The sequence below is a fragment of the Meriones unguiculatus genome, chromosome 18, assembly GCF_030254825.1.
Source record: "Meriones unguiculatus strain TT.TT164.6M chromosome 18, Bangor_MerUng_6.1, whole genome shotgun sequence".
NCBI lineage: Eukaryota > Metazoa > Chordata > Mammalia > Rodentia > Muridae > Meriones > Meriones unguiculatus.
In genome coordinates this window covers 75,848,050-75,869,792 of record NC_083365.1, presented here as the reverse complement: position 1 = coordinate 75,869,792, position 21,743 = coordinate 75,848,050, and the positions used below count along the sequence as shown (strand labels likewise).

At 41.0% G+C, this 21,743-nt stretch overlaps 1 protein-coding gene across 3 annotated transcripts in view; it reads right to left on the bottom strand.

Moving 5' to 3' along the window:
* The window catches only part of Thsd7b (thrombospondin type 1 domain containing 7B), an 844,758-nt gene that overhangs the window by 207,716 nt on the left and 615,299 nt on the right, over positions 1–21,743 (bottom strand). The window lies entirely within an intron of this gene.

Here is a 21,743-nt window from a genome sequence, read left to right as displayed (position 1 = left end):
TGTGACAGACACAGTATGACTTACAAGGTTGTAAACGTTTCCTGCCTTGGCCTTTATAAACACTTGCAGCTTTGCATGATGAAGCAGGATAGGCCTGGCCTGTGATGAAGAGCAAGCACCAGCCACAGTGAGATGTCAGTAAGGATGTTTGGTGGTTTCTGACAGAGGCATGGTGCCATGATAAATAACGAATGGCCGAAAAACTACAAAGGCCTAAGCCCCAAATCAGCCTGGACACTAGGTGCGAGTGGCATTAAATTATGCTTAAAGTTTAATCTCTTCATGCTTTAATTTTCTCATCCAGAAATTGGAAATAATAATTCCACTTTCTTCAGAAAATCTGAAAGAGACTAACCATTGTTGCTATTATTATTTTTCAGGAAAAGAGATACAACATCATCTTTAGTGTATGAGGTAGAAAGAGAGAACAGAGAAATTCACCCAGGAAATCCCATCAGGAAAAGACCCAACAGCTTCTTGAGGTCAAAAGTTCTGTAGGCATCATGTATAAGGAAAGATGGCTGATGTGAACTTACATCTATTTGTTGGTCAAATCATCAGATCATCTGATGATTGAGATTTAGAGTAATCTATTGTCTCATGCCGATCAAAGTAACAGTAAAATGTTAACCAGAGTAAAATGAAGAGCACTTTGGGTTGGAATATGTCCCCAAGGCCTTCAGGGAAACCACATTGAAGTCATAATCACCTCACATCCTGACCAATCTTGTACCTCATCTCATGTTCCCTAATGTTACAGTTCAAGGTCTTTGAAATGTCTCAAAGAGACATCTATAATCGTCTGCTTCTCTAGGTTTCTCATGGCTTGGAGGATCCATTTCTTTGAGAAATCCCTTAATTCCTCCCTGATCAGCATGTGACAGTAACATCAAAACCTTCTAGAGATGGCGTGGCAGTGTAAATAGGAATGGCCCCATGTGTTTGAATGCTTGGCCCGTAGGGAGTAGCATTATTAGGACCTGTGACCTCATTGGAGTGGGTGTGGCCCTGTTGGATGAAGTGTATCAATGTAGAGGTGGGATTTGAGAAGTCACATGCTCAGTGTGCATACAGTTTCCAGTGTGGCATACAGTTTCCTTCTGCCTAGGGAGTAGAACTCTTGGCTTTTTTAGCACCATGTCTGCCTGTTTGTTGCCAGGCTTCCCACCATGACTACCTCTGCAGTAAACCTCTCAACTGTAAGCCAGCCCCAATTAAGTATTTTTGCCTTTATAAGAGCTGCCATGAGTATATCAGAATATCCTGGTACCTAGCCCAATTGTCATCAGAGAGGCTTCACTCAGCAACTGATGAAAATGGATAGAGAGACCCACAGCCAAATATTAGGTTGAGCTTGGAGAATCCTGCTGAAGATGCAAAAGAAGGATTGTAGGAGCAAGAGGGGTAAAAACCACCACAAGAAATCTCACAGAACCAGCTAACGTGGGCCCATAGGAATACACAGAAACTGAACTGACAACCAGGTAGCCTGCATGGGACTGACCTTGGCCCTCTGCGGTTGTGTAGCTTGCTCTTGTTGTGAAACTCCTAATAGTGGGAGCAATGGCGGTCTCTGACTCTTCCCTGCCTTTGGGACCCTTTCCGCCTCTGGGTTGTCTCCTCTAGACTTAATAGGAGAGGAGGTGCCCAGTCTTGCTGCAACTTGATGTGCCGTGGCTGGATGATACCATGGGAATCCTGCCCTTTCTTTCTCTTTTTAAATTGATTTATTTTTATTCATTACCATTTATTCACTTTGTATCCAGCTATAGGCCCCTCCCTCATGGTGCCCTTTTCTGAAGAGAAGTGGAGCAGGAGAGATGGTGAGGGGGGAGAGGTGAGAATAGGGAAGGTGGGGGGAGGGAATGGGAAGAGCGGAGGGAGGGGAAAGAGCAGTTGGTCTTGATGTAAAATAAACAAATAATAGCTGCCATGGTCTTGGTGCCTCTTCACACCAATAACACTCCAACTAAGATGGATGGGGTCACTTCATTTGCCTCCTTTGCTTTGCATTCATCTTAAATGTACAGAGTTTTCCCAGTTATCACTTCTTTTGAGATGAACATAGAGCCATGGGTATTGGCAAGACGTTTTTAGTCAGCTGGCTTTCTAAGTAAAGCATACCTAACATGAGTGGGGGCAGGGTAATATGACCAGTAAGGGTTTTTACTTTTTGAACTATTTTTTTTAAATCAAGTTAGTGCAGAAAGCAGTCCCCACAGTTGTGTACATGGAGGTACATATTTGATCTAAGAGGTATTGAATTATTTCCATTAAAATGTACTTTATACTTATCCTTCCAGTGTCCCATATTATTTCCAGACAGCCACCCCCTCCCCCGGAGTTTCATCATTTAGTAAATTTGAGGTATCATCAACTATAATATTTTAGGGTGTGCATTTTTATTCTGTGGATGTTGAAATGATCAGATGAAACCAACTTGTGTCTCAGTATGTATAGTTTGCATATGAAATTTCCCCGGGGATCCTCTGCTGAAGGCTTGGCCCCAGCCTGTGATGATATGGATGGGAAAATGGCTTACAAGCAGCTGACTTCATCAGTGAATTAGAGCATGGATGAGTTCCCAACATGGGCCACTAAGAGGGAGGGTCTGCCTAGAGGAAGCCGGTAGACACAGCATCTGCCTGGGATGGGTGTATCTTGCTCCCAGTCCCTTGTTCCTCCTCAGCTTTCTGACTACCCTGAGATAAGGTTTGCTTAGCACCCATCCTTTGTGAAGGCTTTCTGCCTCCACACAAGCCTCAGTGGAGGGCAAAGTCACTGCAGACTAAAGCCTCTAAAACCATAAACTAGTATAAAAACTTTGTGCTTTTAGTTATGTGAGACATTTTATCCCAGTGACAGGAAAATGACTAACACTGACACAAATACAGGCTTCAAAGGTAAACACTCAGCTCTGGCTTTTGCTTCATCTATGAACATCAACTCTGAGCTTCTCTCAGTGACCTAACTGCATGGTGTGGGAGCTGAAAGCGAGGAGAGCAAAGAAGCAGTAGAAGAAAAAAAAAAATTGACATCCTATGGCTACCAATGATTTCTATTTGTTTCTGTTTTTATTTGTTATTGTTTTGTTTTAGTGCTTCCTTGTGAATTACATTCATAATTTTTACATGATATCAGTTATGGGACCATTCATCACAGTACCAATGAGTGGTAGAGAATCAAGTGAAGCTTGGGACAGAAATGCGGTGTTGATTATGTTACAATGAAAGACAGTACAGTTAGCTTAAAAGGAGAAATGAGTTGATCTACAACACCACCAGCAGAGAGAGCTCAAATGGTGACCAGTCATGTGCTCTGTAGTGAAATACTGTGGGCAAACAGATTTCATGCGTAATCCTGGTCCAGGTATACATCTGCTCTGTTCTTTGCTAATATGAAACAAAAGATGACAGTGGTAAATTCTAATACTGTTTACACCAGAACTACTTGGATAATAAAGAGAGCACTTAGAGAATGGTTATAATTTTTAAACACTTAACATTAGCTGTCAGTATTAGAAAACATAAAAATGACATGTAAGCATAGGTTAAGCCATGAGGTAATAATTAAGTCTGCTTATTTATGTGCATATATCAGAAATATTTAGGCACTAACATAAACAGATACAGAGTGAACTGAAATGTTACCACTTAAATGTGAGGGAAACTAATAGGCTCAGATATGCAGAGTGAATGGAAAAGCTATGAAACACAACTGAAGCTTTCAGGAAGCCCTTCATGGGCTGGAGAGCATCCAGGAACTTGGGTACTCTCTCAGGGCACTCCGACTTGGGGAAGCTGAGGAGTTGGCGAAAAGTGGAAAGCATGAACTGTGAGGCTGCTGAGTGGAAGCAGGAGTCCAAGCCACATGCAGCAGTATCTTAGTGTAGAAAGGGAGCCAAGGCCGGGGTCAGGCTGAGCCCTAGCTCTACCGACTGGACATGGTTCTCTGTTCCTGGACTTGTGGTCTATCTTGTAATCAGCCATAGCACTAGAGGCCTCTCCTGTGTGCTTTTGATTTGGAATTTACAATAGCCTCCCACCACATTAGTTTGAGAAGACAGAGTATGGAGAAGGTGGGGCTGAAGATAAAACTCAAAGACCACAGGGAACTGTCACAATAACCTTCAAGATAATGTGTTACTTTCCTCCCCAAAGCTCTGCAGTGAGCATTGAATGGAAATCACAGTAGAAAATCAGAGCAGTCACCTCCCTTAATCATATGTTTTTTTTAAAATCACTTCTTTTATTTTTGAGATTATAATAAAATTACATCATTTCCCATTCCCCTTTCCTTCATCCAAACCATCCTAAAAACTCTTCCTTGCTCTGTTTCTAATTCATAGCCCTCTCTTTCATTAATTGTTGTTATTCATATAATATATATATATATATATATATAATGCATAAAAACAGCCTATTCATTCTGTATGATGTTCCTTGTATGTACATGTTTGCAGACTGATCCTTTGTATTGGATAACAGATTGGAATGCTCATTCCTGGGTGATACGATCAATATCCCCCATTCTCAGCATTCCTCAGTTTCCTATAGTTCTTTGCCTAGGTTTGGGAAGTCATGGGCTTTCCCTTGTCCATATTAGTATGTGCATTGTTGTTGTCCTTGTTCAGTGCATATTTAGGTAGTCATGTGAGTAGGACTTCATGAGTGTAGCTTATAACACCAATAAGTAATACAGTATCATAGCACATTTTCTGATCCATTGACTCTTATAATCTTTCTTCCCCTCTTCCACAATGTTCCTTAAGCCTTAGGCATGGATGTTGTTTTATAGATATGTTAGTTGGGACTGAGCTTCACAATTCTGCCTTTACAGAGTTAAAGCAATCCTAATAAAAATCCATGCATCATTCTGGACAGAAATAGAAAAAAAACACTCTAACATGTATATGTAGCCACAAATAACGCTAAGATAGTTATATAATCCTGGGCAAAAATAACAGTGCTGAAGGATTTCCATTCTAGATCTTAAGATGTATTACAGATACACAGTGATAAAAACAACGATACTGTCACAAAACAGACATCTAGACCAAAGGAATAGAATCAAAGATCCAAAACGAGTACAAGCAACTTTAGCCACTTAATATTTGACAAAGATGTCAAAAATATAGACTGTAGAAGAGAAAGTGTGGGGCTCATGGACCACGCCTCCAGGGGAATGAAACTAGTGAGATAGAGGTGTGCTCAAACCCCCCGAAATCTCGCATTTGAGACTTAAAATCTTATCCTGAGAATGGAAGGCATGAAACAAAGCTCTTTCCTGTTTCTGTGCCTGCCTCAGGAGCACGTGACACAACACTCAGGTGGCTGCCACAGGCGGTCAGACACAAGTCACCTGTTATCTTTTCTAAACAGAGCATTGCCAGCATCCTAAGTCCCAGCCAATGAGACACGTTCATCTTCAAAGCCCCTCCCCACTGCCCAAGTTTTATAAATCTCTGCCTCACAATAAGTAAAATGGCCAGCACCATCTACTACACCAAAGGATATCCGAAACTGGCTGTTTATTCCTTATTCTGAGCTGTAGCACTGGGGGAAAAAGGGCCTCCCTTCTCCCTGAAGAGTTCATCGCTGGACCCTTGGATTCAACTGCCAGCCAGAGCTCCCCAGCTGCCACAAGCTTCTGCTGTTCTCCTCCGACCACCGCCTGCCAATCTGCAGAAGAACGCTGCCAGCTATTACCGAAGCCATAGCTGCCTGCCTTGCTGGAGTCAGGCTGGGCCCTTGTTGCTACCTGATTCAGTCTCAGAGCACTGAGCTACCCCCATTGCCACCTGGCCTGGTGCCAGCAGCCTAGCTACAAGAATGGTAACACTTATTGTGGAGAAAATCTCCTTTTCCCATACCCCTGGCTAGATAAGCCTCTCTATGAATCAATTGCCATTAACACAGAGACTTGCAACTGGTCCAGGTATTAAAACAATAAAAATAAATAAATAAAATAAAATAAAAATAAAAATAAAAATGCCCTAAATGGGACATCTCCCAAATCTCAATAATCACTGTAAGAGCCTTTTAGAAGAAGTTTTTTTATGAAATGAAGAAAAGGCAAGGTATTGCTAGCATAGACAGGATTGAAGATGACCATTGCATTGTTCAGCCTGAGATTTGTAATTGGCCTCTGGGCAAATGATTAAGAGCAATTTCAAAGGAGGGAAAAGTTGTTTTAGGTGACATGAACTATAGGGCATAAAGCCACTGACAGGGAACAGAAGGAACATCATCAAACTGAGAGGATGACACAAATCAAGAGTAGATGCCTCAACAAAAATTAGGGCAGAGACTGAGGAACAACCTGACAGTCACCGTGTCTTTCATTGCTGTGATAATATTAACCAAAATCAACCTGGGGGAGGCTTACACTTCCACATCACAGTCCATCCCTGAGGAAACTCAGGGCAGGAACTGAAGCAAAAACCATACAGGAACACTACCCATGGGCTTTCTCTCTAGCTCACTCACATAGCTTCGGAATAGAGCTCAGTTCCATATGCAGAGGAACTGTGCCATTCAGTGTGAGCTAGGCGCTTACACATCAGCCAAGGCAATCTCTCACAGACATGGCCATGGCCCAGTCAGACATGGGTAACTGCTCAGTGAGGTCCCCTCTTCTCAGATGACTCTACATTGTGTCAAATTGAATCTAAAAATGGACCAGCATGATCCTCCTTGACAACTTGACAAACTCACATATTAAACCACAGTGATTTCTTTCTTCATCACCAAGATCTCATGTTATTATAATAATATAAAACATGGCCCACCATCTTTTTAAAATTCCTACACTTTAAAAGTTCAATGTTTCTCTAAAAAGCAAACAAACAAACAAACAAAAAACCACACATTAGCAAAATGAAAGTCCAAACTCATGATTTTCTGGGCTCCAAAGGCTTCGAGTGTCCCTACCTCTGCCATCTCAGTACCCTCCACTTGTCTCAAAGGCTCAGGCTGGTCGTACTTACACAGGCCACTATCCTTGGCAGACACGCCACAGTCCTGGCATCTTCAGTAACTTGGGCTCTTCACTGTGACCTCTTGAATTCTTTCCAGAGACTGACCCTGCCACGTGATGCCAGGGTGAGCTCCTCAACCTTTCATCTCTCTTTCCTTCATAAACCAGTACCAGGGAGGTACTTTTTAAACTTTACTAAGTTTAACTACTAGCTTGAGATCATTGGTCGCCTTCAATCACAGCTTTTGTGTGCTAAACTTACAGCAATACCAGACGTCACCTCAATAATGCAAGTCTCAGCTAACCACAGTTGAGTTTTCAGCCCCAGCTGAGCAGCACTGCAGATTTCTACCACAAAGCATCACACAAATGAACCTGCTAGCCTTTGTTCCCACCCTTCAAACTTCAAATCCCCGCCTCCCTGCATTGTCTGCATTGCTCTCAACATTCTCTTCTTCCCAAGCCTCCATTATGCTCTAGGCACTCAAAATTCCAAAATTTTCCACAGCCTCCCAACAAAATTCTCTAAAGATACAAAAAGTCACATGTCAGGTTCATCACAACAAGCCCAGAATGCGCAAGCAAACCCAGCAGAGAAAGACTGTTCTGCACAGGTAGAAAAGGATGTCTTTAGTTATCGGACGCATTGCTTTACTGCTTGCTTTGCAGCACTGTAATCAGAATATTCTATGAACCAGCACCATACTACTCTCCTGAAAATGCTATATAACTCAACCTGGGTTTTAAGACATTTACATGCTTTATCTAGAAAAGTTGGGCTTTCCTAGGGGATGTTATTCTACGGAAGTTTTAAGTGAAAACCTCACACAGTATAAGATTCTGGCATAATCCATGAGCATACCCAAAAAGGGCATTTGAGTGCTCCAATAAAGAAGATGGAATTGAAATTTGGTCTGTTGGTGTCTTCAGAGAAAGTCATCCAATTTCCTATTTTATGGGTTTATTCAACTTTTAGAGAAGGAACAAGATAGTAAAGAAAGGGATCTGACAAAAGTTCCCTTGATCCTCTCATAAACAAATATGAGACACTGGATGAAATTGTGTAGTTCCTCGGCCATGTTGATTAATAGATCAGTGCCATCCTGGGGGACGTCTTTCTGTACCTGAATGCTGATAGGAAATACTAGGCTCCATTGTTCAACATTTTTATTAACAACTTGGATATAGACACAGATGGCATGCTTATCAAATTTTGGAATGATATAAAGCCCAGAGTTATAGCTAATATGTTGGATGTCAGAGCCAAAGATTTAGAGCTCTTAACAAGCAGAAATAATGAAGTACAACAAACACTCTGAAAGGGAATGAAGATAGAAGCAGTTTTCTGATATGATCCCCAAAGGGCTGCTCAGCATGTATACTCAGAACAGGGATACAAAACTTTAGAGCACTTTCTAAAACAGACTTCAGGGTTCTGTGACTGCAAAATGAAGCTGTCAATAGCTACTCTATTGATTTAGCTGTGCATTTTATCTACTTTAATGTAGATGTCATTTACCAAGAAGTATTTGAAAAGGTTTACAAAACACACACAAAAGTACTACTGACTGGGTTCAAAGAAAGCAGGAAGATAGAGTAGAGCATTGAAAATATTACACTCCTATCTAGTTCTGGTTTTTTGACCACCTGCAGAAAAGTGTCCCTGCCTATTGGCATACCTACCTGCCTTTGATGTTTCACATCATATTTTCCCATCAGTGCTCTTGATCCACCTCCATCTTTTATCCTCTATATAACTATGTCCCTGTTCTCATAGCAGTTTTTGTGTATTCTTGGTGTGTATCTTCTCGCTATCTCTCAATTAGTTAGAGCTCAGGAATTAATTACACTATTGTTATTTTTTTATTCTAACACTATATGTCAAACATGTTGCATAGCTCTTAGCACATAGTAGCATTCAATAAATATTGTTTTATATCAAATATTAAATGAGTAAATAATTCAAGAGGGACAATGGATAAAGGAAGAAAGATACACAGAGATAAATCTAGTATAAATCATAGCCCACTGAAGGCATGTTTAAATCCCCATGTAAATTGGGAAAATGGCTTCTTAAGAAATTGACTTCTGTAAGTGCTGAAAAGATCAGAAAGAGGCCACCTTGCAAAAAGTCTCCAAATGCAGTGGGAAAACACGTGCAAAGGAGCTAAGTCAAAGAAGGGGCATGTGAGATGTGGGGACAGCAGAAGGATGGGTGGAGCATATGGCACAGAGAATGTGTGCTGGAGATGACATTGGGACACCATGTTCCCTTACCATCATTAAGTGACAACTACCAACCGAAAATTCACTGAGACAAAGCCAAGCACAATGACAAAAAGGGACTTGTCTAGCCTATGAGTAAAATCAAACATTTAGCCTGAAAATAAGACATGGAATAAGGGTAAGGGGCATCGTGTACCTTTTCAAAATTTGTAAATACTTCTTATATAGACTGTGTCTTGGATTAATATTTAATAAAAATAAGATTAGGAACCAATGGACTAATTGAGCTTTGCCAAAACTTAACTAATAAGGTTTTTTGTCCCCTCCTTTCAAAGCCACTCACATAGGTATGGGAACAAGAGCTACTTTGCTCCAAAGAAGCTGAAGCAGGCTCCTCTGTCGGCCCTGCAGGGCTAGTTCACGAGTGGTCTGCTATCCCTTCTCCAGGTCAACCCTTTCCCATGACCTATCATACTACCTACAAGATTCTGTACTCTCTATCCCGGATCCACAAATGCATTTCTTTCTCTCAAACTCAATCGCGTATTCTCATTTGGGTGCATTTACAGCCCTAGCATTTACTCTCTTCACTACTCACATCATCCAAAAACTGAGTTTCCCACCGTTCACCTATAAACTAAATTTTAGTTTCAGTATTACTCCTGACTCTACACTGACTCTATTCCTGACTCTGCACCTCTAATCAGTCACCCTTACGCCTCTCTCACACTGACCTTCATCCAGTCCCTATGACCTCTGCCTTTTATGTGGCTCATGGGGACAGTGTTCATATCTCCTATTTCCTCTAATTTCTCACCCTTGATTGTCGTCTTGTCACACCCTACTTTAACCCAAATAAACACATAATGCAATCATAGCTCTGGGTACTGTGTGTACCGGGTACCACCCAAAGTGGCAATATCCTAGTGTTGGGGGTAGGAAGAAGCGCTAGGGAGATCAAGGTAAGTGATGACAAGGGCTCTTGTTTTTCCCACCCCAGCAGGTGACCCTATTTGGCTGGCAGATCTCCAGCGACATAACCCTTTTGAATCTGTGTTCCCTTGAGCCTCACTGGAGGTCACTAGACTAACAACATCAAGAGTGACTGATTCTAGTCCTCTCTCTTACCATCCTCCACTCACAGGAACCATCCTGTTCCCTTTCCTCTCCCACTCTGGTCCCTCCCTTCACCCCAGATGTCTATTTTATTTTCCCTTCTCAGTAAGATTCAAGTATCCTCCCTGGGGCCCTACTTGGTACTTGGCTTTTTGGGGGTGGATTGTAGTAAGGACATCTGTATTATATGGCGAATATCAACATATAAGTGAGTACATAACATGGTTGTCTTTCTGGGTCTGAGTTACCTCACTCAGAATGATCTTTTCTAGTTCCATCCATTTTCCTACTAATTTTATGATGTCCTTACTTTTAATAGCTGAATAGTATTCCATTGTATAAATGTATCACATTTTCTTTATCCATCCTGTGGTTGAGGAACAAATAGGTTGTTTCCAGTTTCTGGCTATTATGGATAAAATTGCTATGAAAACAGCTGACCAAATGTCCTTCTGGTATGGTAGAGCATATTTTGAGTATATGCCCATGAGTGGTGTAGCTGGGTCTTGAGATATAACTATTCCAGATTTTGTGAGAAAGCAACAAATTGGTTTCCAAAGTGGTTCCCCACCAGGAATGGAGGAATGTTCCCTTTTCTCCACATCCTTGCCAGCATGAACTGTCATATGAGTTTCTGATCTTTGTCATTCCAACGGATGTAAGATGGACTCTCAGAGTTGATTTAATTTGTATTTCCCTGATGACTAAGGATGTTGAAGTGCTTTTTGGCCATTAAAGATTTCTCTGTTGAGAATTCTGTTTAGTTTTATATTTCATTTTTAATTGAGCTGTTTGGTTTGTTAATGTCTAATTTCTTGAGTTGTTTATATATTTTGAAAATTAGCCCTCTGTTAGATGTAGGATTGTTGAAGATCTTTTCCCATTCTGTAGGCTGCTGTTTTGTCCTATTGACAGTATCCTTTGACTTGCATATGCTTTTCAGTTTCATGAGGTTCCATTTATTAATTCTTAATCTTAGCACCTGAGCTGTTAGTGTTCTATTCAGGAAGTGGTCTCATGTGCAGATGCACTCAAGGTTGTTTCTGCTTTCTTTTAGCGTATCTGGTTTTATGATGAAATCTTTGATCCACTCTGACTTGAGTTTTACTCAGGGTGATAGATATGGATCTATTTGCATTCTTCTACATGTAGATGTCCAATTAGGCCAACACCATTTGCTGGAGATGCTTTTTTTGTTTCATTGTGCAGTTTTTGCTTCTTTGTCAGAATTCAGTTGTCCATATATGTGTGGGGGTTTTCTTCTAGGTATCTGATCCAATTCCATTGATCAGTCTGTCTGTTTATATGCCAATACTATGTGGTTTTTATTACTATCGCTCTGTACTATAGCTTGATGGATGATGGATGGTGGCAGAGAGAAATGGAATCAGTTGGGGAGTGTCTCTAGGAAAAGCTAGAAATCTAGGACAATGGAAACTCCCAGGAATCCATGAGGGTGACCCTAACTAAGACATCTAGGAAATAGAAGAAATGGAATAAGAAACAGTCACCTGCTGTAACCAAGCAAAACGTCCAATGGAGGGATGATGATACCAACCCAGCCACAAAACCTGCAACCCACTGTTTCCTGCCTATAAGAGAGGTCAGGGATGAAGAGGGAGCAGAAAGTGAAGGAATGGCCAACCAATGACTGGCCCACTTGAGTCCCATGCCATGATAGACAGCCACCCTTCTGCTACATTTGCAGACAAGAGGTTAGCATAAATGTCATCCAAGTGGCTTCACCCAGCAGCTAATGAAAACAGATGCAGAGCTTGGGGAATCTTATAGAAGAGGGGAGGAAGGATTGAAAGAGCCAGAGAAGTCAAGAACATCACAAGAAAACCTACAAAATCAACTAATCTGGGCCCATAGGGGCTCACAGAGACTTAACCACCAATCAGAGAGCATCTGAAAGATGGTCCTAGGGGCCCTACTCATCTGTAACAGACAGCTTAGTCTTCATGTGGGATCTCTAACAGCAGGATCATGGGCGATCTCTGATTCTGTTGCCTGTCCTTGGATCCTTTCCCCTAACTGGACAGCCCTGCCTAGCCTCAACAGGAGAAGACGTGCCCAGAAGATGTGCCAAGGGGGGTTGATATCCATAAGAGGTCTTCCCTTCTGTGAGAAGAGAGGGAGGGACCTAAGGGGAAGGAAGGTGAGAGAGGAGCTGGGAGGAAAGGAGGACGGGCAAGTTCTGATTGGATGTAAATTACAAAATTATTAATGAAAAAATAAGAGATGGTCACTGACCTAATGCTGAATCAAAGATAGTGATAGCTATTTCTCAGTGGACACTCAAAACATGGACAGTCTCAAATAAATGACAAAGTTTTATCTTTTATTTTATTATGTTATATCCTATGACCATAAGCAGAACATGAATAATTTTCTCTTGAATATCATAATTGAATATCATAATTTTATTTAACAGAAGAGATCTATCAATTTGTTCTCTACAAAACAAGTTCAAATATTACTCAAAAATACCTTCCCAAAATAACAAAAGCCTTTTATGATTTGAATGCACGACCAGGAAAGCTCAGCCTGCAGTTGCCAACTAGCCTTCTGTTAACCTAGTGACAAGCACCAATAGTGTTGTCAACTATAAACCTCCTTTTCTCCTTCAAGTCTCAAATTAAACACCCTCTTTGCTGAGATGCTATTTCAGTGCCCAAAATGATCCCAGGAGTAATGTGTCTTTTCAGGTCACTGTATTCACATCTTCCTAATATGGTCTATATTTCACTCATCAGTGCTGCCTGTTTTATTATCAGACCTTCGAGGAGGTCTCCAGGATCAACTACCTACATCTGGGTGTGAACATCTGTGTTTACTTTTTTCTGCTTTAAGTCTCATAAAAATATCATCACCAAGACCTGCATTGCGGGCATTATGATCTGCTTTACGATTCTGAGATTTAGGTTATGTGTCTAATATGTCTGAGTCTATTTTTGAGCATGGTGTAAGGGAAGGATCCAGTTGTACTTTGAGTGCATGTGAACACAGGCTTATCCAACATCATGAAGAGACCGTCCTTTATACAGTGTGTGTTCTTAGCACCTCTGCTAGCTATTGTCTGTAAACTAGGTTACAACTGGGCTTAACTAAAACTCAAGTAGCTTGATTCACTTGTGCAGAATTTTTCCTTATTATCTGATGTGGGAAGACCCACTTTTAATTTGAATCTTTACAGTGGGAAGACCCACCTTTACTCTGGGTCATATTTTCTGTTGGCAGCCATATAAAGGACATAGAAGAAGGAAGTTGGCTCTCTGCCTGCTTGCTCTCATTCTCACTGGCAAACCCATTCTTTCACTGGCATGGTAGCCTACTTTGGGATTCTGGCATATACTGAAGACCAGCGGAGGCATCATTCTTGTGGACTAACCAACTCCTGGATTCTTGGACTTTCTGTTAGTAGACAAGTCATTGCTGAACTAGCTGGACCACCCTGTAAACCACTCATAAAGATTCTGTCATTTATCATTTATCACCTGTCTGTCTCACTCTCTCCATCTCACTTCCCCCTTCTGTATATTCATGTACATATTTATTCTGTTATGTATTTATTAAGTTATATATATATATATATATATATATATATATATATATATATATATATATATATTAAGTTCTGTTCTTCTGTAGAACTCTGGCTGATACAGCACACTTGTGTGAGATCAACAGAGTGTGTGTCTTTGGGGCTTATTTGTCTACTCCACTGGTTTATCTATTTTACTGGTTTATGCATCTGTTTTTATGCTTGTACCATACCATTTAAATCAATTGAGCTTTGTAATACTATCTGAAAACAGAAAGTGATGATTTCATTTCTGTTCTTGCTCATTGTATTTAAGCTATTCAAGGTCATTTATAGTTCTATACACTTTAAAGGTTATTTTACCTACTTCTCTAAAAAATGTTCCTAGAATTTTCACAGTTACTGTATTGAATCAGTAAATTTCTTAGACTACAATAGGTATTATTACCATATTATTCCTCTTATCCAGAAATGCAGGCTATCCTTCCATTTGCTATGTTGTCCTTGATATCTTTCATTGACGTCTTTTAGATTTTAGTGAAGTATTCTTTTACTTCCTGATAATTTATTGCCATTTTATTCTTTAGGAAAATCCTGTAAATATTGTAAATATGATCACTTTTTAATTACATTTCTCCCTTTCCTTTACTGTTCCAACCCCTCCTTCCATATACCCTTCTCCTCTTTCCTAATTAATTGCCTCTTTTTTCACTGTTATTGCATGCGTGTATATATGTAACACACACACATATATATAAATATATGTATGCATATATCATATTTCTAAATATAACCTGGTCAGTCTGAACACTGTTATTTGTATGTATGCTTTCAGGGCTGATGGATTGGTACTGGGTAACTAGTTGGCATGCTCTTCTCTAGGAAAGTCCAGCTCTCCGGCTCTCAGCTTTATTCAGGTGCCTGTAGATTTTTATATAGGGTTAAGGCCTTATGGGCTTTTCCTCACACAGTGCGTCACGTCTATTGGTGCCATCCTTGTTCAGCTCACATTTGAGCAGTCATAGCTGTAAGACTTCATGCTTGTAACTTCTGATATTACTAGAAGACACAATCTCACAGCCAATTCCTTAATTCTTTGGCTCTTACAGTCTTTCTGCTCCCCTTCCACAATGTTCCCTGAGCCTTTGGTGCAGGAGTGTTTTGTTAGATGTGTCTATTGGGACTGGGCTCCATAACTCTGTGTTTTGATTGGCTGTGGATGTCTGCAAGTAGTCTCTGTCTCTTGCAGAGAGAAGTTTCCTGGGTGAGGGGTGAAGAATATACTTACCTGTGAGAGCAAGACAAGTGTTTATAGACTGTTATTAGGGATTATGCTGGTTCAGTAAATTAGCTCTAATAAAGCCTCCTCCATTCATCAGACTTCACTATCACTGCAGTTATTTAGGTTTCCAGGAATGGTTTCCTTCCTGTTGAGAGGGCCCTTAGTCAAATTAGAGAGCTTTTGGTTGCTCCCAAAGCAAGTGTGCCCCTACTATACCCTTAGAGTTACTGTGCCATGTTGTCATCGATGTGGTTTGCAGGTGTCGTAACTGGGAAGAACTGCTGATTGTCTCCCTCCTTTGGACGTTTGGGTATCATGAAAGCTAGTCCTGATGAAAGGACCGTTCAGATTGGCTCCAAGTTAGAGGACTCTGAGCTCTATTTCTGAAGTATATGGTATCTTCAGCAATGGGGTCTTGCTTTCCGCCAAAGGGTAGCCAAGGGCAACAGCAATAGGCTGCATGTTTGGGGTCTCTTGGACATCCCTGGTCAACAGTTCAAAGGAGGGTTTCTCATGCTTGGTGTTGGGGCGGTTGTTTTGTTTGTTTATTTGTTTTGTTTTGTTGATGTGTGTGTGTGCGTGTGTGTGTTTTGTTAGGTGGTCTTTGGTTTTTTGAGGGAGCACCATCAGCTTAGATGAGAAAGTTCATTAAAACTACGTGTGTGTGTGTGTGTGTGTGTGTGTGTGTGTGTGTGTGTAGACACTGAATTATGATTATGTGTATTGTACTTTTTATTTTTAGGTATAAAGAGTTAGAACTATGATTCCTTGTGGCTTTTTTAGGCATCCTTCCTTTATCCACCTGCTTCCCTCCTCTGTACGTGCCTTCCTCACCTTCCCTAAGGAGGCCTCATTTTTGAGTTTTCCTATCAGATTGTGTCCTGTTATTCTATTCACCTTTACTGGCTTCCCACCATTCTCTGTATTTAATCCCCCTTCCCTAAAATACTCCCATTTCCCATTTCCCATTTCCCATTTCCCTTACCCAATCACTTGGATTTTGCTAATCTATGTTATTGATTTCTTTATTTGGAGAGTTAGTTTCACTGTATAGACATATAGATTGTTTCTGTAGCCTGCAAATTAAGCAATTCATGTATTAGTTCTAAAAGACTTTTTTGGAATCTTCATTAGTTCCTCCACAAGAGTACAGTCTCTGAATAACAGAATTAATTTTATTCCCTCTCTCTTCTTTTTCTTCCCTAATTGTTCTAACAACAGCTAGAAAGAGAATGTAACCTTGCCTTATTCCGAAAATTAGACAAAATTCTCACCAGAGTCCAGTGCTAGCTACAGGCTCACAGCCAGTGGGCTCGCTGTGCTCATCTCTGCTGAATTTTATCACAAAAGATGCTGAAAAAGTCCAAGAACTTTTTCTATCTTTATTGAGATAGCCCCATGCTTTATGTCTTTGGTCCTTTAATGTGACCTATCACCTTTACATGTCAAATCATCTTGTCTTTCATGCTATGAGAGCTGCACGGTGATGCAACTGAATTTATTGTGATGCAGTTGAATTCTTCAGGTATTTGGAAATATGTATGTATATTATTTGTTATAGAGTCATTTTCACTTTCACATCAAAATAATGGTTTCATGCATTCATGATGGACTCTGTCACAACACAAAGGCACCCTCTTCTGCTAAGATGAACCTGATATTTTCTCTTGTTGCTGGTACTTTTGGTTTGACATCTACGGCATCAACCTGGATGATATTGCCATGCCATCATCTGTTTAGCCCTACATCCACTTTGCATTGAGTTTTGCGTTGGGGCGAGAGCAGCTTCAAGCTTGATCCATTCCCAGCGTCGTCGCTCTTGGAACAAAGTACTCCTTCCATATGAGTTGTCCTGGATCCCTCGCTGAACATCAGTTGCTCAGAAATGAAAGCTTTTGCCTTATTCCCAGTTCTTTTTCATCCTTGTGTGTTCCCCTGATGCCAGTACCCTCAGGTCCTGACAACTGTATCTTTGTAAGATGTTTTGAAATCAGGAACCATGAGCTTCTCTTTCAAGACTGTCCAGATGATCTTGATTTACTGCATTCCCATACAATTTTAGGATCATATTTAAATTTATTCAAAACACCCAGCCAAGCTTTGGGTAGGGATTACACTGAATCTTACCTCATCAGAGAAACACTTAAATTTTAACCATTTTAAGATTTCTTGTTCATTCATTGCCATGGTGAGTGCCCATTTATTTATATACCTGATTTCTGTCAACAATGCTTTATTGCATTCAGAATCCATATTCTGAATTTCTTTTGTTAAAAATTCTTGTTAAATGCATTAATTTTCTGATGCTGTTTTTAATAAAAATTTCTTTTTAGTTTCATTTTCTGATTATTCCTTGTTAGTGTATAAAATTACAGTTGATTTCTGAAATATGATCTTGTACCCTGCACATTTACTGGACTCATTTATTAACTGTAGAGGGCTGGGCAAAGCAGGGTTCCTCGAGGGCTTGCTATTTGCCGGTGCATGTTATTTGCAAGAGTAATGCTTTTGCACCTTCCTTTTAAATCTTGGCACTTAAAACATTATTTCATTTATTTTGCATTTTGCCAGGTTGCCTAGGATAGCCTCTCCAGGGCAGTGACTAATGGAAGTTGACGTCCACATCTTGGCTGGTCGCCGCTCTATCTTATTTTATTATATTTGATTTTAGTGTGCATGTGTGAGGGGAAGGGTGTGGTGATGCAGTGCACATGGGTATGTGGGTACGTGAGCCTGTACAGGAAGTCTCTCTCTTCTTGCCCTGGTAAAAAGTCTCTTACTGAACCCGAGGCTTGCTGATTTGGCGAGGCTGGCTAGCCAGAGCATTCTTGGGATCTATTTGTCTCTACCCACAAATGCTGAGGCCATTAGACACAGGCAGCAATGTCTTATTTTGCTTTATGTGGGTGCTGGATCCTGGAGATTCACACTAGGTCCCCGGGCTTGCAAAGCAAGGAATCTTACCCATGGAGCAATCTCTCTAGCCCCTTGTGAAAATTTTTAAAGCATGGCAGATAATGAGTTACTTTGTATCTCTTCATAGGTTTTCTACTTATTTGCACTGAAGGAAACAAAGAAACCCTATTCATTAATTAATTGAAGATCGATTGTTTGCAAATTGTTTACTGTCTCACTCAGCATAAATATATACCTTTTAATTAGGCTGAAGGAAGTTACACATGGGTTTCATTTTGGGATACAGCCTTGAAAATATCAAAACACACTCTCTTTTCTACAGGAAGATGTTAGAGTCATATTTATACCTTCCAGGTAGTAGGGCCCTGGGAATGCCTTCTTCCATACTCAATATACTTTAGGAAGCTAAGGCATATGTCAGAAGGTCAAAGTCCTCATAGGAGGCTCCTGGAAGGATAATGTATGGAGGTGAGAGGAAAACTGAAGATGAGATGAAGACCTTGGAAAGAAAGACTATCGGCGGAAGACCCAGCCTCAGACAGAGGGAGGGCCTTGCAATGACAACCAGCACTATCATGTGTTCATGTTCAGTATATCCTTGGAGCTCATGCTATCCCACGTGAGCCAAGGATTCCAGACAAGGTTTTGATATTTGCCCTGGTAAGTTTTGGTCTTGTTTTCCTCTAACACTTCTTTATTTTTTCTATCCCTCCTTTTTATGATAGAAAAGTATACTGCATCTACTTTTGTATGCTGGAACTACACATTTTCATTTTGATTTTTGCGAGGCTCACAACTAAGAGTTTACCTAGAGTCTCAGAAGAAACTTTGAACTTGGAACTTTTGTGCGATGCTGGGAGCATTAAGAACATAAAGGTTTTGAAGATGAACTGAGTACAGTTTGCATGATGAGAGCACATGAGGTTGGAGGGTATTGGGAGGGTTAATTTTGACTGTCCACTTGACCGGGTTAATAAACGCCAAGGTCAGCTTGGGTACGTCCATGGAAGTGTTTGCGTAAGGACTGGCTGTGAGAGGAGACCTACCTTCAATGTGGATAGCATCATCTCCTAGGCTGAAATCACAGATGGAATGCACAGGCGGAAAGGAGAAAGCCAGCTGAGCTTTGCCTTCCCCTGAGATGTGTGAAGGCAGACATACACTCCTGCCATACATCCATGAGCATCTCCTCTTACCATGCATCCCTCCTGTGAAGGACTGCACCCCCAAACCAAGAGCCAAAATAAAGTCTTCCCCTGATAGATTGCTTTAGCCGTATCCACACCCGCATGTCATGGGGCCAAGAAGAGCGTTAGTGCCGGGTTCCATGGTGAAAATGTACAGTGAGAACAGGAAATGTCTGCAGAAAGGGACATGTGTGGAGGGCGTGGTCTCCGGCAGGAACTGCTGTTGAGAGGTAGTCGATCATGAGCGCACTTGCTCCTTCAGTGGGCTAATCTGCTGGTGAGTTCTTACTAGGGCTGTGACTCGGACAAAAGGGCTGCTAGGGCCATAAGTTTGAAAGTTGTAGCTTCCCCCCCCCTCTCTCTCTCCCTGCTTCCTGGAAACTGTGTGGTGAGAAGTTTTCCTCTGCCATGTCTTAGAGTTATATAGCTTCCTTGTTTCAGGTCCAAGAGCAATGGGACAGCTGACCATGCACTGAAGACTTTGAGACAATGAACTTCACTGGCAGGTCGCCACTTTTGAAGCCGTTTTCCTGGGTATCTTGTTACTATGACAGTAGAGCTAACTAACTAACATTAAGATGTTGACAGTCATCATCTTGAAGGTGACTGTCCTGTGGGCGAAGAATCTTTTCAACTCACTGGGCAAGTCTGTACTTTAAAGGCCATTCTTTGTGAATCTTCATCACCACATCCTCTCCTTTCCTCCCCCATGCATTACCTTGGCTCACAGACATAGATTACAGATTATGGGGCCGTCGTTTCTCTTTTGAAGTCTTTCTGCAGATAGTGGCTGGCAGCAGTCTTTTTGAAACATGGACTGTGTCAGTTACCTTTTCCCTCCCTAGGTTATTGCAAGTTGAATGAGACCCGTGCTCCCTGACTTCTGCCTCACTTCACATAACTCCTCCCTCACTGTGCATTCAAAGTGCAAGTGCTCCCTCTTGTATGTTTATTTTCCTGCTTGAGATCTTCCTGGGGAAATGGTCTTGTTAGGTACCATCTATTCCCCAGCCTTCTCATCTTTCTGATCCCAGATTGAAACCACAACAGTGGGCACTTCCCTAAAGTCTAGCCACATAGTTATACCCGGCTTAATTAGGGCTTTAGCTCCTTTTGTGAATCTTTAAATGTCAATTTCATACTGTAAAAAGTCTTCCTGGGCCCCTCTATAACCTCATACTAGTGAACAGAAATTATAGAAGACGATTAACTGTACATCTGGACAATCCTAAGTCTCTGGAGCTCAGGGGAGGTCAGCCTAGTTAGCATTTGGAAGGGGAAGGGTAAGTATACAGGAAATATTAAATATATATGCATTCATATGTTGAGTATATACAACCATTTAATTTGTCATCTATGGTATTAATGACAACTTCTAGGAACATGATATTAATGGCCAAGAATTCTGCTTACACAATTAACCCAACACAAATTTCTTCTTTCTTTACTTCTCAGCAGAATCCTATACCTTGTTCAGTATTGTAAGTAAAAGGTAGCAAAAGAGGAAAACTACAGGAAGCATAAACACACAACTAAGTGTATACACTCCATCCTGACTCCATACAGCTCGGCCTTGCCCATCGTCTGCAATGCAGCCGAATTTATCCTTCCATTCATTCATAGCTTGGAAACTCAAAGGATCAAAAATTCAATCTTCTCTACAAATAATATCTAACAAAACTCACTCAGAAGGCCTCATTAATTTTTAGCATCTTATTCATTCATGTACATTTATATTCATGCTGGAAACATTGAAAGTCAAATTTTCCCATTGATATTTTATCAGCTATCTCAGATGAAACTCAAAAGGTGACCCTCCCCCCCATATATGGTGAAAGCACTAATTAAGAAAACCATAAAGTCTGCGTTCATATCTCTGGGGCTTGAGCCCTCAGAGAAGAGGAAAAACCATGCAAGTGACCAGTAAGCCAAGATCAACCAAGGAAAGATGGGGATAGGAGGGGTGGGGCCAGGGTGAGCTTGGTATAGAGGAATTTTAATTTATAATATGGCTGCTCTACATACAAAGACTTTCTGGGTCTGTTGGAATGCCACCACACCTTTAATCCCAGGAGACAAAGTCAAGCCAATGTATAATTTCAAGGTCAACCTGGCATAGATCAAGTTCAGGTAGGTTCAGGTGTGGTGGTATTGGTATCTGGTGGTCCTGGTATCTGAGTATTCAGGCAACAGGGCCATGCATATCTCTGTTCTGTTCAGACAGTGGGGTTGGGTGGTAAATTGAAAGGCAGAGCAATGGAGTTGAGTTCATGGCAGTTCATTTCATGGGATTCAGAGGCAGGTTTTACTGAGAGTTTTACAGAGAGGGGTTGAAAGAGGAAAAAGCTAGACACAGGTGAAGACAATGAACCAGAGAATGAGACGGAGGCAGAAGACTAGAACAGTTAGTTTGAGGCTAAGCAGAGCAATTCATTCAGAGGCCAAAGGAAAAGTCAGATTGAATCTGTCAGCTAGGAGAGGAGTTTCAGCC